The sequence below is a fragment of the Leptonychotes weddellii genome, chromosome 8 (genome assembly GCF_054177405.1).
Source record: "Leptonychotes weddellii isolate Sample4059 chromosome 8, ASM5417740v2, whole genome shotgun sequence".
Lineage (NCBI taxonomy): Eukaryota > Metazoa > Chordata > Mammalia > Carnivora > Phocidae > Leptonychotes > Leptonychotes weddellii.
In genome coordinates this window covers 81,346,885-81,362,701 of record NC_138376.1, presented here as the reverse complement: position 1 = coordinate 81,362,701, position 15,817 = coordinate 81,346,885, and the positions used below count along the sequence as shown (strand labels likewise).

Genomic DNA, 15,817 nt, shown 5'->3' with positions numbered 1-15,817 from the left:
GCTCAGGTCCGAAGGAACACCATGGTGAGGAGTCCCAAGATGTACGCTGCCACCAACTTCTGTCCCAGGGAGACGTGCAGGATTTGGGGCAGCTGGCTGCCAAGCTCGTCCTGGAGTGGGAGCAGCAGGAAGGCCACAGAGACTATGCCCGTCAGCAAGAAGAGGAGGAAGGAGCTGGTGGCCAGTTGTGGGGGGCGGTTCTCTGGGAAGTGTCTGGCCGTGGGTGGTGCTGTCCAGGAAGGAGGCCCTGGGTGGGGTGTTGGGTCAGGCTGTCCCTGAAGCTCAAGGGGGTAGGCTGGGGCCCTCAGAACTGAGGTGATGTCCTTGCGCCCCACCACTCGACCCTCAGCTCCCTCCTCAGACAGCTCAATGCGGAAGCGGTCCTGGATGTCATAGTGGCTGGGAATGGGGGCCACCTGGCGAATCACAATGTCAGTGCAGGATTGAGGTTTCACATATCCTTCTGCGTCAAACACCGTGTATTTGGCAGGTGCTGTGCACAGGACTCGGAAGCGAAGCGCAGCTCCCATGGGGTTATAGAGGGTCAGCAGCTGCCGGGGTCCGCTCCGCTGGTCCGCCCTGAATACTAGGTCCGGGGGAAAGATGAGGACCGGGACAAGTCCCGAGGGAGGAGGGGCGCCCCGGGACCCCCGCCCAGGAGACCCCGGGCCCACCAGCTCCTGGTCCTGGGGCGCCCCACGGCACATGCAGGCTGTGGACGGCAGAGCTCAGGGGACAGGGCCTGGAGTCTAGAGCTTCTGGTCACTGCACCTGCCCATCAATTTTTGGCCGGACCGAGGCTGCCATCTTCCCGAGAGACCATTCTCTCCTCTGTGTTTTGAGGGAGTTTGTGAAGGATTGATATTTCTTTTTTAAATATTTGATATATTTTTCCAGCAAAGCCAGCTGGGCCTAGGATTTTCCTTGTCAGAAGGTTTTAAATTAATAATTCAATTTATTTACTTGGAGGTCTATTTATATTTTCTATTTCTTCTTGATTCAGTTTTGGCAATTTTTTTTCTAGGAATATGTCCATTTTTTTTCTAAGTTTTCTGATTTTTTTCGTATAAAGTTGTTCATAATATTCCCTGATAGTCCTAATGCTTGAAGGGTCAGTAGTGAGGTCTCTTCTTTCATTCCTGATTTAGGCAATTTGTGTCTTCTCTTACTTTATTAGTTAGCTAATGGTTTGGCAATTTTATTGATCTTTTCAAATAGCCACTTTTTGGTTTCATTTATTTTTTTCCCCCTCTGTTTTTTTTTGTTTGTTTTGTTTTTATTTCATTGATATTCACTCTGAACTTTATTATTTTCTCTTTTTTTCCTCTTTAGCTTGCCTTTCCTTGTCTAGTTTCTTAAGGTAGAAGTTTATTAGATTATTAATTTGAGACTTTTCCTGATTACAAGCTATAAATATCCCTCTAAGACTTCTTTAGTTATATTCTGTAAATTTTGATACATTGTATTTTCATTTTCATTCATTTCAAAATATTTTTAAAATTTTCTTTATGATTTCATCTTTGACCCCTTTAGAAATATATTGTTTAATTTCTAAATATATTGGTTTTCCCAGCTATCTTTTGAGATCTTTGACTTAACTCTGTTGTGGTCATAGAACACATTTTTAATGATTTCAGCCTTCTTAAATTTATTGAGAATTGTTTTGTGGTCCAACATATGGAGAAATGTCTATGTGTGCTTTGAGAAGAATGTGAATTCTGCACTCACTGCATTGAGTACTCATAAATCTCAATTATATCATGTTTGTTGGTAGTGTTGTTAAAATCTTTTACATCCTTATGGATTTTCTGTGTAGTCTATCAATTATTGAAAGTGGAATATTGAAATCTCCAGCTATTATTAGTGAATTGCATATTTCCCCTTTCAGTTTGCAGTTTTTCCTTCCTTTTATGTCTCTATTGTTAGGTGTATATACACTTATAATTATTACATCTTCGTGATGCACTGTTGCTTTTGTGATTATGAAATGTCTTTCATTGTCTCCAGTAACATTTCTTGTCTTAAAGTCTATTTTGTCTGATACTAATATCAGAGAGCAGTTCCAGCTCTCTTATAGTTACTATTTGTATGGCCTATCATTTTCTGTCCTATTACTTGTAACCTGTTTATGTCTTCCTATTTAAAGTGTGTCTTTTAGATGCAGCATACAGTTGGCTCTTGCTTTTTATTTATTTATTTATTTATTTTTAAAGATTTTATTTATTTATTTGAGACAGAGAGAATGAGAGAGAGAGAGCACATGAGAGGGGGGAGGGTCAGAGGGAGAAGCAGGCTCCCCGCCAAGCAGGGAGCCCGATGCGGGACTCGATCCAGGGACTCCAGGATCATGATCTGAGCCGAAGGCAGTCGCTTAACCAACTGAGCCACCCAGGCGCCCAGCTCTTGCTTTTTAATCTAGTCTGACTATCCCTACATTTTGAGTAGGTTATTTAGTCCACTCATATCTGATCTAATTATTGATATGGTTGGTTTTAAGTCCCTCATTTTTCTATTTGTTTTGTACTTGTCTCATCATTTTTGCCCCTCTGTTCCTCCTTTACTCCTTTCTTTTATGTTAAATAAGTATATTTTAGTGTACCATTTTAATTGCTTTTGTGTTTTTAACTATATGATTTTGAGTTCTTTTTTTTCTTTTTTTAAAGATTTTATTTATTTATCTGACAGAGAGAGACACAGTGAGAGAGGGAACACAAGCAAGGGGAGTGGGAGAGGGAGAAGCAGGCTTCCTGCTGAGCAGGGAGCCCGATATGGAGCTCGATCCCAGGACCCTGAGACCATGACCTGAGCCGAAGGCAGGCACTTAACAACTGAGCCACCGAGGCACCCCTGATTTTGAGTTATTTTCTTGGTGGTGGTTCTAGGAATTATAGTATACATCTTAATTTATCATAGTCTGTTTTGGAAAAATTGCTAACTTTAATTCCAGTGAAATATAGAAACTTGCTCCGCTATATCTCCTTTTTCCCTTTGCTTGTGTTGTCATATATGTTTTATATCTGTATGTGTTGTAAACCCATCAATACAGTCTTGTAATTTTTGCTGTATATAATCTTACATCTTTTACAAAATTTAAGAGAAGAAATGAGAAAAAATATTTTACGGAATTTTTTTCATTTATCTATTCACCATTTCTAGTGCTCTTTCTTAATGTAGATTTGGATTACTATCTGGTACCACTTCCATTCAGCATGAAGGACTTCCTTTGGTGTTTTTTTAAGGCAAGTCTGATAACAAATTTTCTCTTTTGTTTATCTCAGAATGGTCTTTATTTCACTTTATTTTTAAAAGATGATTTTACAGGATACAGAATTCTTAGTTGCAAGCTTTTTTACTTCCAGCACTGTACATATATCATTCCACTGCCTTCTGGCCTCTGTTGTTTCTGGTAAGAAATCAGCCATTAATTTTATTGTAGTTCCTTTGTACATGAGTCATTTTTCTCTTTCTGTTTCTAGTATTATTCTTTGCCTTTCAATAGTTTATCTATGATGTGTCTAGGTATTTTGCATTTGTCCTGCATTGGGTTTCATTCGGGAGCTTGGCTGTGTAAGTTAATGTTTTTCATCAAATTTAGGAAGTTTTTGGTCAATATATCTTCAAGTATTTTTTTTTCTGCCCTATTGCTTTTCCTCACTTTCGGGACTCTTATTATACATATATTAGTGCACATATATTGTCTCATAGGTCTCTGAAGCTCTCTTTATTTTTCTTTAGTCTTTTACTATGTTCATCAGATTGTATAATTTTTATTGATCTATTTTCAAATTCATAGATTCCTTTTTTGCTATCTCAGATCTGCTGTTGAGGCTCTCTAGTGAGATTTTCATTTCAGTTATTGTACTTTTCATGTCCAGAAAAGTTCAACATTTACTGAGAATCTGTAGTCAGAGTCATTTAATTCTTTAAACATGGCTTCGTTTAGTTTTCTGAGCATGTTTATTATAAAAGCTGGTTTGAAATCTTTGCTAAATACAAGATCTAGAGACACTTGGAGACGTCTTCTATTGACTGCTTTTTTATGGATCGCATTTTCTTGTTTCTTGCATGACTCATAACTTTCTATTGAGTACTGGACATTTTAGATAATATATTGTAGCAACTCTAGTTTGTAATTTTCCCTCCTCCATTGGAGATGTTGGTTGGTTGGTTGATAACTTCCCTGGACTAAACCTTTGAAGTATGTATTCCCCACAGTGTGTAGCTGCTGCTCTCTCTACTCACAATTTTTTCCTTGTTTTTATTTGTCAGCCTGGCTTCTGAGGGATTGCCCTGTGTCCGCATAGCATAGTGATCAGTCAAAGATGAATCAGAAGTCATAATAAAACTCCTTGAGCCAGTAAAGCCCAGGGCCAGATGGCTTCCCAGGGGAATTCTACCAAACATTTCAAGAAGAATTAATACCTATTCTTCGGAAACTGTTCCAAAAAATAGAAATGGAAGGAAATCTTCCAAACTCATTTTATGAGGCCACCATTACCTTGACCCCAAAACCAGACAAAGACTCCATCAAAAAGGAGAATTACAGACCAATATCCCTGATGAACATGGATGCAAAAATTCTCACCAAAATACTAGCCAATAGGATCCAACAGTACATTAAAAGGATTATTCACCACGACCAAGTGGGATTTATCCCTGGGCTGCAAGGTTGGTTCAACATCTGCAAATCAATCAACGTGATACAATACATTAACAAAAGAAAGAACAAGAATCATATGATCCTCTCAATAGATGCAGAAAAAGCATTTGACAAAGTACGGCTTTTAATCTCTCTTGATGGATCTGTGTGTGAGCTGGGAAGCACTTTCACGCTTCAGCCTGCCCTGGCTTTTACTTCCTGTTGGGCCTTCCCGTGTCTCACCTGCACATGCCTGCAGGCTCTATTAGCAAGGATACAGGGGTCCTCTCTGTCTCTGTAGCAATGCACGTAGCCTCTGGCCGATCCCAAAAATGTGGGGTCAAGTCTCCTCTGGCTGTCTTAGCTGCTGGAACTCCCTGCTAAATCCTGGGCTAGGCCACTAGATTGCTGCTTGCCCCACATGCCACCACGGCCATTGCTCATCAGGGGATCCTCTGTGCTTGGTTTCGCAGCCTGCCCTGCACTGCCCTGAGTGAACTACTACACGGACAAAGCCAAGAGGTGGAGGTGGGAGCAGCCCCCTGGCAAAGACATTATAGCCTCTCACTGTTTCTCCCTGAAGTTTCATAGTTCTCACTAAGTACATGCCTTTGAATTGCAGAGTGCTAAAATTGTGCTTTTGACTATTTTGTTCAGCTTTATAATTGCCTTTTGAGGGAGGATTTGTCAATCACTTCACTCCATCATAATAAAGTCAGAAGTCTATATACATTTTAAAGCACCAGTGATTTTGGTTATGTTACATGTGCCATCTTGTATTTTATGTTTGTATTATATATAAATAATGCCTCATCGGTTAGCCTTTGGGGGGGGCATTTTCATTAACATTGTGTAGAAATATAGATGATTTGTTACTCAAGTGAAGTAATACTTTAGAGAAAAGACGTTGGTAAGGTCAAGTAGAAAAAAATCAGCCCTAAAAGTTTTCCTTGAAACACAAATTGAAAAATGAAATGAATCAGAGATCATCAGTTATTCCAGAGCCCTTTCCTCTTCAGCTGTGGCAGCATGTTGCCTGGTATAATTCCAGAATTGTTGGTTAAATTAATTCTGTGCCTGTGTGAAATATCCACAATATTGACTTAAAATGCAGGGTGCTAGTTTATTTATTTTATAGATTGAGAAATTTATTAGCATTTAGTGTTTATCATCAGTATTTAGGATTATTCAAGGAATATCAAAGGAATCTGAATTTATTAGTAAAAAGGTTTAATATCATTTTTCAAATTGTATGTTTATTTATTTTTTTTTAATGAGAACATTCCTTACAATGTGAAGCATCATTTTGTTAAAATCTAATTTTTTCGGGGCACCTGGATAGCACAGTTGGTTAAGCGTTAAGACTCTTGGTTTCGGCTCAGGTCGTGATCTCAGGTTTGTGAGATCAAGTCCCACCTCAGGCTCAATGCTTAGTGCAGAGTCTGCTTAAGACCCTTTCTCCCTCTGCACCCCCCCACCCCCCGTGCATGCTTGCATGCGCTCTTTCTCTCTCTTTTTCAAATAAATAAATCTTTTTTAAAAATTCTCTAATTTTTTCATAATGAAGTTTTTTCATATAGGATTTGGGTATTTATCATGTATCATGAATATTGTAATATATTTAAATCAGCATTAAATGCAAAATACTTTGGCATTGCAGTTTTTTTGCAACTAAAAATAAGTTGTCTTCTATCTAAATCAATTTCTCCTTATCTCTAACATTAGAAATTAAATGTTCGTGTACCATAAAATGCTGTTCCAATTAGACTTTGTTAAAGGAAATACTGCCCAGTATGCAAATTCAGATTTAGCAGATTATGTCCAATTTTATCATGTTGGAGATATCACTGTACATAGAGTCAAAACAAAACAGTATTAACAGAACTTTTCAGCCTGTAGGCATCCCCTTGTGAAAACACAGACCACTCTCTCTATCACAATGTTGAAGAAATAAAAGTGTGTTGAGTATGAGAAATGGAGACCATTTGGTAACTCTATAAGTGAAGACAAAACCAAAATGAGCAACACTCTCCTCTTGATGATTATGATTCCTAAATTCATCAGTTGTCCAGATGACTTTTTGTTTGTTTTCAGTACAGAGCCTCTCTCATAGCAAAGGGGCACTGAAGGCAGGCCTGTCTCATGGACTATCCCTCCAGTGGCCCAAATTCTTCGCAAAATTGATCCTGAGCCAGCTCATGCTTGGTCACTGATTGTCAAACATTCCTTTCCATCTTTCTCTCTTGGTGGTCTTCTTGTACTTTGATTGCCCTATGCCCCAGATTTTTAATGAGGTGTTACCCTTACCACGCAGTTTTTGAGAGTTTCATACTTAGTAGATGTGAATGCTAGAGCAGAGAGCAAGAGAAGATGCATGAGGCAGAGGAGGTTAGTTCTTCCCGTTCATATACAGGTTTGAACAGCACGGGTTTGAACTGCTCAGGTCTATTTATGTGTGGACTTTTTTCAATGAATACAGTACTGTAAATGTATTTTCCCTTTCTTATGATTTTCCAGGCAACAGTAGGCTCTGAAGTTTTAGGGGAGTCAGAAGTTCTACTTAGGTTTTTTTTTTTATACATAGATATTTGATGATGCAGGGGTCAGCATCTATAATCCCTTGTCGTTCAAGGGTCACCTGTGTTAAATAGATCTGACATTTGCTTGCCACCTCAATTATTTGGTTCTTAAACTAACATTTTAGAAATCTACAGTGTGGTAAACCTTCAGTATTTTTGATATCTTTGGAAAGTGTGATATTTGAGATTGGTTTCATAACTATTTTTCCCACAGAATTCATATACAGAAAACAAAAGAACATGGTTTTAATGCTCCGAGGCCAATGGATGGGTTACACATGAGCTGGATGGCTTGCTCCTGAACACCAGCCTATCTCTCATTAGGAACATGAACCTATTCATATTTCTTTGGACTTTTTGACAATTAGTGGCAGAAAACCATAGAATCAAAACCTAAGCCACATTTTGATATGAAATTTGTGGTTTCATTCTTCTCCTCAGTACCCTAATGCTTGATGCCATAGAGCCAAAACTATCTTTAAAAGAATACTAAAGCTCCGGATTTGCTTTGCCTTTCTCTAGGTGATACTTAGTATGTAGCCTTAACTTGAAAGCAACATAAGGTATATTAGTCTGTCTTATCCAGTGTTTCTCAACTGTGCATGGTTTTGCACCCCCGGGCACGTTTGGCAATGACTGGAGACATTTCTGGTTATTACAACTGGAGGATGCTACTGGCATCTCTGGGGTAGAGCTTAGGGTTGCTCCTAAACAGCCTGCAGGGCACAAACCCTTACAAAATAGAGTTCTCCTGCTTCAAAGTGCCAAGATGGAGAAACCCTAGTCTTATCAAATTATTTGCATTTAAAATATCACCATCTTTTTAAGAAACATGATTCTATCTTTGACTTCCTCATCAATCTCTCAAATTCTCTACCCATCTCTCAATTCTTTATTGCTACAGTGGCTTTTACTAGGTACCTATGGATGTAGATTGTGCTATACCACCTGTATTCTCCATGCAGTAGGGCACAAAAAGCAGAGTAATCACTTACTACTTATGGGATAAGTGTAAATAACATCACTATCAGAAAACATATGAGTGAATAAACCAAATGTTTGTGTTTTTTTTTTTAAACTAGATGCAGGTAAATGTGACAGTTTGAAATAATATCAACAACAACAGTTACCACATTGAATTTTCACATCATCTTTGGAAGATAGATACTCTTACACTGATTTTACAGTATAATAGTATTTTGACAATTTATGTGGTTGAAATATTGCTGTTATGTTTACCTTAGGCAAATTAGCCTCACTGAACCTTATTTTCTTATTCTGTAAAATAGTATATTGAATGAGGTTGTCCCTGCTGCAGTTTCAACTCTAACATTCTAAATATTTTTTAGTTAAGATGTACAGATGATTCCTCTTAAAAGTTCAGATGTTCAGTTTATTGATCAGTATTTATAGATGAGACAGGAAAATTATCAGAGGATAACCATTGCCACTCATATTTTTCAAAATAAATAATGTAAAATGCACTGAATTTAGAGCCAGGAGTTTGTGTGATTCCCTTCTCCAGTTTTAAAAAGATAGATGTGTGTTTGTTTCATTATTTGTTCAAGTTTAAATAAAAATTTAGTTCCTTGGGGTGCCTGGATGGCTCAGTTGATTAAGCACCTGCCTTTGGCTCAGGTCTTGATCCCAGGGTCCTGGGATCGAACCCCACATCGGACTCTGCTCAGCGGGGAGCCTGCTTCTCCTTCCCCCTCTCCCTCTGCTGCTCCCCCTGTTTCTGTGTTCTCTCTCTCTCTCTGACAAATAAATAAATAAAATCTCTTTAAAAATTTAGTTCCTAGTAAACAAAGCTTATTTGGTCTTGTCAGGTCAAGACAAAAGGCTACTTGTCAATTTTTCATATTCAAATGAGTTTTAATATGAACGTTTTTGTTTTGGGACTTGGGAAATGTTGTATATGAACTTCAGTATCCTCTGTGATCAAGATGATAGAAAAATACCTTTGTATTAAATTAAACTCTGGAAAGCTAGGCATTGCTTTCACATGCTAATAGATGGAATTTAAATTTGTATTTATTTTTAATCAGTTGCCTAGTACTAAAATAAATTTGGATACCAGCAGTTCATAATAGTTAATAGCCTGTATAAATGGGTCCCAAGACACCTGTTCCTTTATTGTTAATGAAGCTCTATTTTATGTGCAGGAAGACTAGAGTTCCTGTTGATTCTCTGTCCTAGCATATCTCCCTGTCTCCTGTGTGCATATTTAAATAACATTAAGAAATGTTGTTTCCTCTTGTTTTCTGTCATCTCTAGAATTCTGCCAGACACAATTATTCTCTTTAATAGGTTGTTTCTTCCCAAATGCATTAGAGTGATATTTTTTCCTGTTTTGTGTGTTTTGAATTTTTTTAGAATTAAACCTCAATCATGTAATGTTATGAGGATTTGATGTAAAATTATGATGAGTTAATAGCACCAGACACACAAATAGCCAAATAAAGTTTCTCAAGGAAAAAATAAATGACTTGTGGAAATTTTAATAGCCTGTGGAAATGCAAAAAAACAAAGAGGTAGAAATCAGTTCCCAGACTCTAGTATCATCATAGTTTATCCTCTGAGATTATTTAACTGTATATTATTCTCCCTATTGTCTTTTGCTGACAATTGGGAGACTTTGTAATTATTTTATTTCTGTTTGCTATTTCATATCAAGCAAGAGGTCATTGGCCTTCTTGCAAATAATTTGAAAGGGGTAAACCATATATACAAAGAACTATTATCCCAGTCTACCAGACATTTGTGAGTTTCTACGTGGTAGAATTTTGCTATGAATAGGTGGCTCAAAATAACTTTTGTGATTTTATGGCATTCATTTCTACTTTCTTGGGGACAGTATATTAACAGGTTTTGAAGAGCTGTTTTTATATGTGTGCTCCAGAAGAAGGTAAAAAGCATCCTTCTTATCTCTGCAGCTTTTTCCTTCTCCAAACACCTGAATTTTCACTACTGTTGGTGATAGTTTAAAGGTCATTCTTGAAAAAGAGAGTATCATATCATATCATATCTTGGAAAAAAAGAATATCGTATCATAAGTGAGAATTACACTGCTGCATTTATTTTGTGACTGCTGAGAGTAGAAAATACGTTGTAACCAGCTCAAACACTGCATATATCCTAAAAGAAGTGAAAATTCGCTATTCACAAGTCTTGCTGATAACGTTAATCTTTGTAAGAGGTAAACCTTACTATCTAGAATAATTCATAGGGAAAGGTGTTTCACACCTCAGTCTTGTATTTTGTTGAATTCCTTTATAGTAAAATTTACTATACCAAATATTCAGTACAACAGTGTCTCTGCTTCAGTCTCATGCCTCTCTGCAATGGAAAAGAAATCTAACACTAAATTGTGTATCCTGAAAAGATAAAAGTGGTGATTGGAGATCTCTTTCTCATTAAGGGTGAAGAGAAAAATGAATCACAGTCTCTCTGGTGCACGTTTAGAAGCACACCTGAGGACTATGTTTTATTTAAAAAATTTTTTTTAATTGAAGTATAGTTGACATATTGAAGAGTATGTGATTTTTGCCTAAATTGGCATATGCCTAGGATGTTCATATCATTATATTTAAAGCTCTTAGTTGATTCCGTTTTATTGCCAGGATTGAGAACCACTCTAAGAAGAAGATAAGCGAAGCTGGGGGCTATTGGTTGCTGGGTAGTTTCAGACACATTGAAAACCCTCTGAAAAGGGCTTCTGGTTACGTGAGCTCTTGGGTAGTGATCACTCACTGTAGGTAGGCATGTAGGTTTTTTGGGTGGATGAGTTTGGTACCTTACTGGAGATTCTCCAGCCTCATATGAGAAAGGAGGCTCTTTCCTAGTTTCCCCAGGTTTAAATAATTCCCCCAAATTGTGTTATGGCAGCAGTGTTAGTAGACTGTGGAGTTCACTGTAGCTCATCCAAGATACATAATTAAAATTTTTTTTCCCAGTGAGTCAAATATAAATCTAGAACAGTCTCTTCTACTCTTAAAATGTTTGAAATGAAATTTGTTGTTGTTGTTTCTCAGTTAAACCATGATATACTTTACATCATCCAGATCCACTCTTTTCATAAATATGCATACCCTTTTTCTGTATTCTCATCATGGCCTGTTCTGCAGAATGAAATACCTCACTTCCAATGAACTTGCTTTGATGTGAGAAGCAAAGAAAGAATTTATAAACGATGGAAGTCAGCAAATATAGGGATAGATGCATGAAAGGGAGAATACAGGACAGTTACCATTTACTGAATGTTGTTTTATATAAGTGTAATCAGATGGCTGTTTCTATAATTAAAAATAGTAAATATTATCCCAAGTTTTTTTTATTTTTTTTATTAGCATTCCTCCCCTCACTTGGAAAATATGTCCGTGCCTCTAGGATGGGCCTGTTAAGAAAGGTTGCCAATGCTCCTGTGGAGCCCCAGGCTCAGGTCCAGCCCCTTCTGCCTGCCTTCCAGATACAGGGTTACTGCTGCAAATGTGTTGATAATGCATGCACGAATTGGCTGTTCAAACTTTTACTGCCAGACTAATCACATTTCTAGTTTCTTGGCTTATTTAACTTTTTTAGCAAATAGTACCTAGCAAGTTACCGCAGTTAAACCTGTGGAATTCAGAGCACCTGCATCTCTGAAAGCCACTGCTATGTACCTGGAATGGAATCTGATTTTTAAATAATGTTTTTGCCACTTGCTTTTACAACCTGTTGTTTATGGTAAAGAAATTCTCTGTGCTTCTTACTTTCTCATTTGTTCTCGAAGAAAAGATGGCCCAGGAATACATTTACAGACATGGTTCCCCTTTCATTATTTCAATCCATTATTTTCTCCTCATGAGATTCATATTTGTGGTGATAGGCCCTGCATGGCAAGTGCTGAGAAAACATTTGTGCAGAGTCTTGCCAAGGAAGACTGTTGACTCTGTGGAGTATAGTATAGTGACTTCACTGTTCAAGATCCTCGTGTGTTTATTAAAAAGAAAAAACCTCAGATACTAGTTAATTCTATTTGTCTAAATTACTAGATCTTGTGGTTAGTGTATTAAATTTATTAAATAGTTCGTGTATTCAATACAGTATTACAGCAGTTTTATTGATATACTGGCAGAGAAACAAACATGACCACTCTTTACCATCTGTTTATGCTATATAAAGAAGACCATGTTGGTTGCCATGGAAACTACATTTCCAAAACCACTGAGTGTTTGCTTAAAATCTCCAACCTTTTAAAATCATAAGCTTTATTCCTGAGAAAAAAGAATAGAAAAGTACATTTTAAAATTTCCAGTGATTTTCTAAAAGTAATTTTTCTGTAAAATTCATTTATTATTTCTAGGCTGATATTTTACCTCAAGATTTCATAAATTAAATTGAGGGACTCTTAATTTGAGAATTTTTGGCATTTTCAAGAACTGGGGAGAAAATGTTAATGCTGTCCTATTGAGAGGTGCCACCTATTTTTTATAAGTAAAGGCTTTGCTTCTTCAGAAAAACTTTATTGATATAACAGTTAAAAGGAGTCTAAAGAGGTAACAAATATAATAACATGGTATCTGGGGAGGAAAGGCAGTTGTAATGTAATTACCATGGCTAACCATGTTTAGTTACTGCTGTCCTATTAGTTAATATGAGAAAAATTATAGCAGGGAAGTTCTGGCTTTAAACAGAATGGTTCTGACTTTAAAAAGTGTGGGTATTAAAAATTACTCTGTTAGGGCGCCTGGGTGGCTCAGTCGGTTAAGCGTCTGCCTTCGGCTCAGGTCATGATCCCAGGGTCCTGGGATCGAGCCCCGCATCGGGCTCCCTGCTCCGCAGGAGGCCTGCTTCTCCCTCTCCCACTCCCCCTACTTGTGTTCCCTCTCTCGCTGTGTCTCTCTCTGTCAAATAAATAAATAAAATCTTTAAAAAAAAAAAATAAAAAAATAAAAATTACTCTGTTATAATAAGTGTAAATACAAGAACTATTTTGCAGGAAAATGAAACAAGTGGAGTAATTAAGTTGTACTAAAATTACATATTCATAAAAGATAATTTTTAATAATAGAATTTTAGAATCTTCTAAAGTATTCAAAATGTAAAATGTATAATTGAGTTTTACGTTTAAAAATGGGAGGAAATCCTTATTTCAATGTATGCAGCTATAGATGCCAAACTAAGGTTATTCTGTTTGGTTTTCGTATTATAGACTTATTTAGGGATATAATGGTAGAGTTAAGTTTGTGTGAATCTTTTCTGTGATACTGAAAAATTAAGGTAATCATGGCCCATCCTTACAAGTTTAAGAATCTTTTAAAGGTAAACTCATAATAGCTATACTAGCTTAATAGATTAATTTTCTGCTCTTTTTCAAACACATGACTGTTTTTGCTGCATTTTCTTACATAGGTTTGCTTTAAAACAAAATACATTTCTTAGTAACATTTTTTTAAATTTTACTTATTTTTTAAGTAGTTTTTTTTCAAGCCCCGCGTAGAGCCCAGTGTGGGGCTTGAACTCACGACCCTGAGATTAAGACCTGAGCTGAGATCAAGAGTGGGATGCTTAACTGACTGAGCCACCCAGGTGCCCCCTTAGTAACATTTTAAAATTGTGATATGCAAAATCGGACTGAGTAGGCCTCCGAATTGATAAACTTAATCATGTTTCTGTGATTTGGAAAGTTTCTTTATCAAAAAGTCTTAGCTTATTAGCCCATTCCCTTAAAATCTCATAAAAATATGAAAATGTTTTTCTATCACCTGAAAGATTATTTCAGAAATGTATATCAGTAGAAGGCTCTGTTAATGCTGTTTGGGAGGAAAGTACTGGATCCCACTGTAGTTAACTAAAGAACATTCTGGAAGAATGCAGACATAGAGAATAACCGTGTTTCTGAAAAGAATGAAAATATTAGACCTTTTAGTTGAGCTTAAATAATTTTGCTTAAAAACTATAATTTTCACCAATTTCTTATGCAGGCAATAGCTTGAAAAGTATTTATATCACACTTGGAGACCAGATTGAATGGGGACCAGAGTATAGTGTGAAGACTGTCAGTGCTTATATAGTATAGATAACTTTTCAGCTCTTGAATACTATGCAACAGTTAGAACCATTCAGTAAGCACAGATCAAAATACAAAATGTCTAAAGGTGAGGAACACATTCCAAACAGTCAAGCATTTTGATAGGCCTCACTAATCTATTGATAAGTTTCTAGTTTCAACCTGTGTGTGAATAATAAAACAAAATGGTCCTGAAATATATTGGCCACAGGGTTCACCTGATCCTTAAACCTAGTATTAATCTGGCTACTTTTGAGGGAAGGGGGAACCTTTTGATATCGGATGATACAAATAATATCATTCTTGTTAATATAACCACACTAGAACTTTATACCAAGGGAAATCATTGCTTACAATCGAGGACCAAATTCATTAGGTTTTTGACACATGTGTTGAGAGGCAAGGATTTTATACTTTTATCATTGTCCTCGAATTCATGAGGTTTGGAGCATTATTGGCAATGTGGAGAGAGTAATTATTTTTGTCCCATTACTTTTTTCAATTTTATTTTATATTTTACTTTTAATATGGTAAAAAAAAATGTTTTCTCTTTAAATTTTTATGTCATCCCTAGTTTCTCCCTCTCTCCTAAATTTGAGATCATATTTATTTTGCAGTATCTTTTTAAAAGCCATTATGTAAAACAAAATCTCTATTTGTGACCTTTTCCTTTACTTTTTACATTATCATTATTACTAAATGTGAAATATTTTTTTTCAGGGACAGGATAATGACTGTGTATCTCAAATATTGAAACTTCCATTGTTCAGTCATTTGCTTATCAGTTAAACCTCATAAATTTTCTTTTTTATTCATTTGAGAAAATTTGCAGCAATATATTTTTATCTTCCCAATTTTTTTTTTTTAAGATTTATTTATTTATTTGAGAGAGGGAGAGACAGTATAAGCAGGGGAAGAGGCAGAGGGAGAGGGAGAAGCAGACTCCCCACTGAGCCGGGAGCCCGCCATGGGGCTTGATCCCAGGACCTGGAGATCATGACGGGAGCCGAAGGCAGATGCTTAACCATCTGAGTCATCCAGGCGCCCCCCCCCACCTTTTTTTTTTTTTTTTTACTTTATTGAGCTAATGATGCATACTTGCTCAGGAGAAGCAATGATTGTAAGTGTTCACCAATGTCTGGCATGCTCTGATATGGGAGGAATGGGATATTTATATAGTACCTCCCCACAAAACTTATTAATTATAAAGAGGAAAAGTGTGTCTTTACTGTGGAAAAGTATGGTCAAAGTGAAAATCTCCTGTGAGGAAACAAACTGGAATTGAGGTGGGAAGAACACAAAATCATTTCTGTGATACTCCTGCCAAAGATGCACAACCTGAATCTAATCATGACGAGATGTCTGGCAAACCCACATTGAGGGAGCTTCTACAAAATGACTGGCATGTAATCTTCAAAATCATCAAGGCCATGAAAGTCAAGGAAAAACTAAGAAACTGTTCTAGATTAAAGGAAACCAGAGACATGGCAACTAAGTACAATGTATAATTCTGAACGGGATCCTTCTGCTCTAATGAATATGATTGGG

The 15,817-nt window shown here is 36.9% G+C and overlaps 1 protein-coding gene and 1 pseudogene across 7 annotated transcripts in view; one reads left to right on the top strand and one right to left on the bottom strand.

Annotated features, from left to right (window-relative positions):
• The window catches only part of PDSS2 (decaprenyl diphosphate synthase subunit 2), a 269,730-nt gene that overhangs the window by 65,027 nt on the left and 188,886 nt on the right, over positions 1-15,817 (top strand). The window lies entirely within an intron of this gene.
• On the bottom strand, positions 3-817 carry LOC102736793 (motile sperm domain-containing protein 3 pseudogene; annotated as a pseudogene).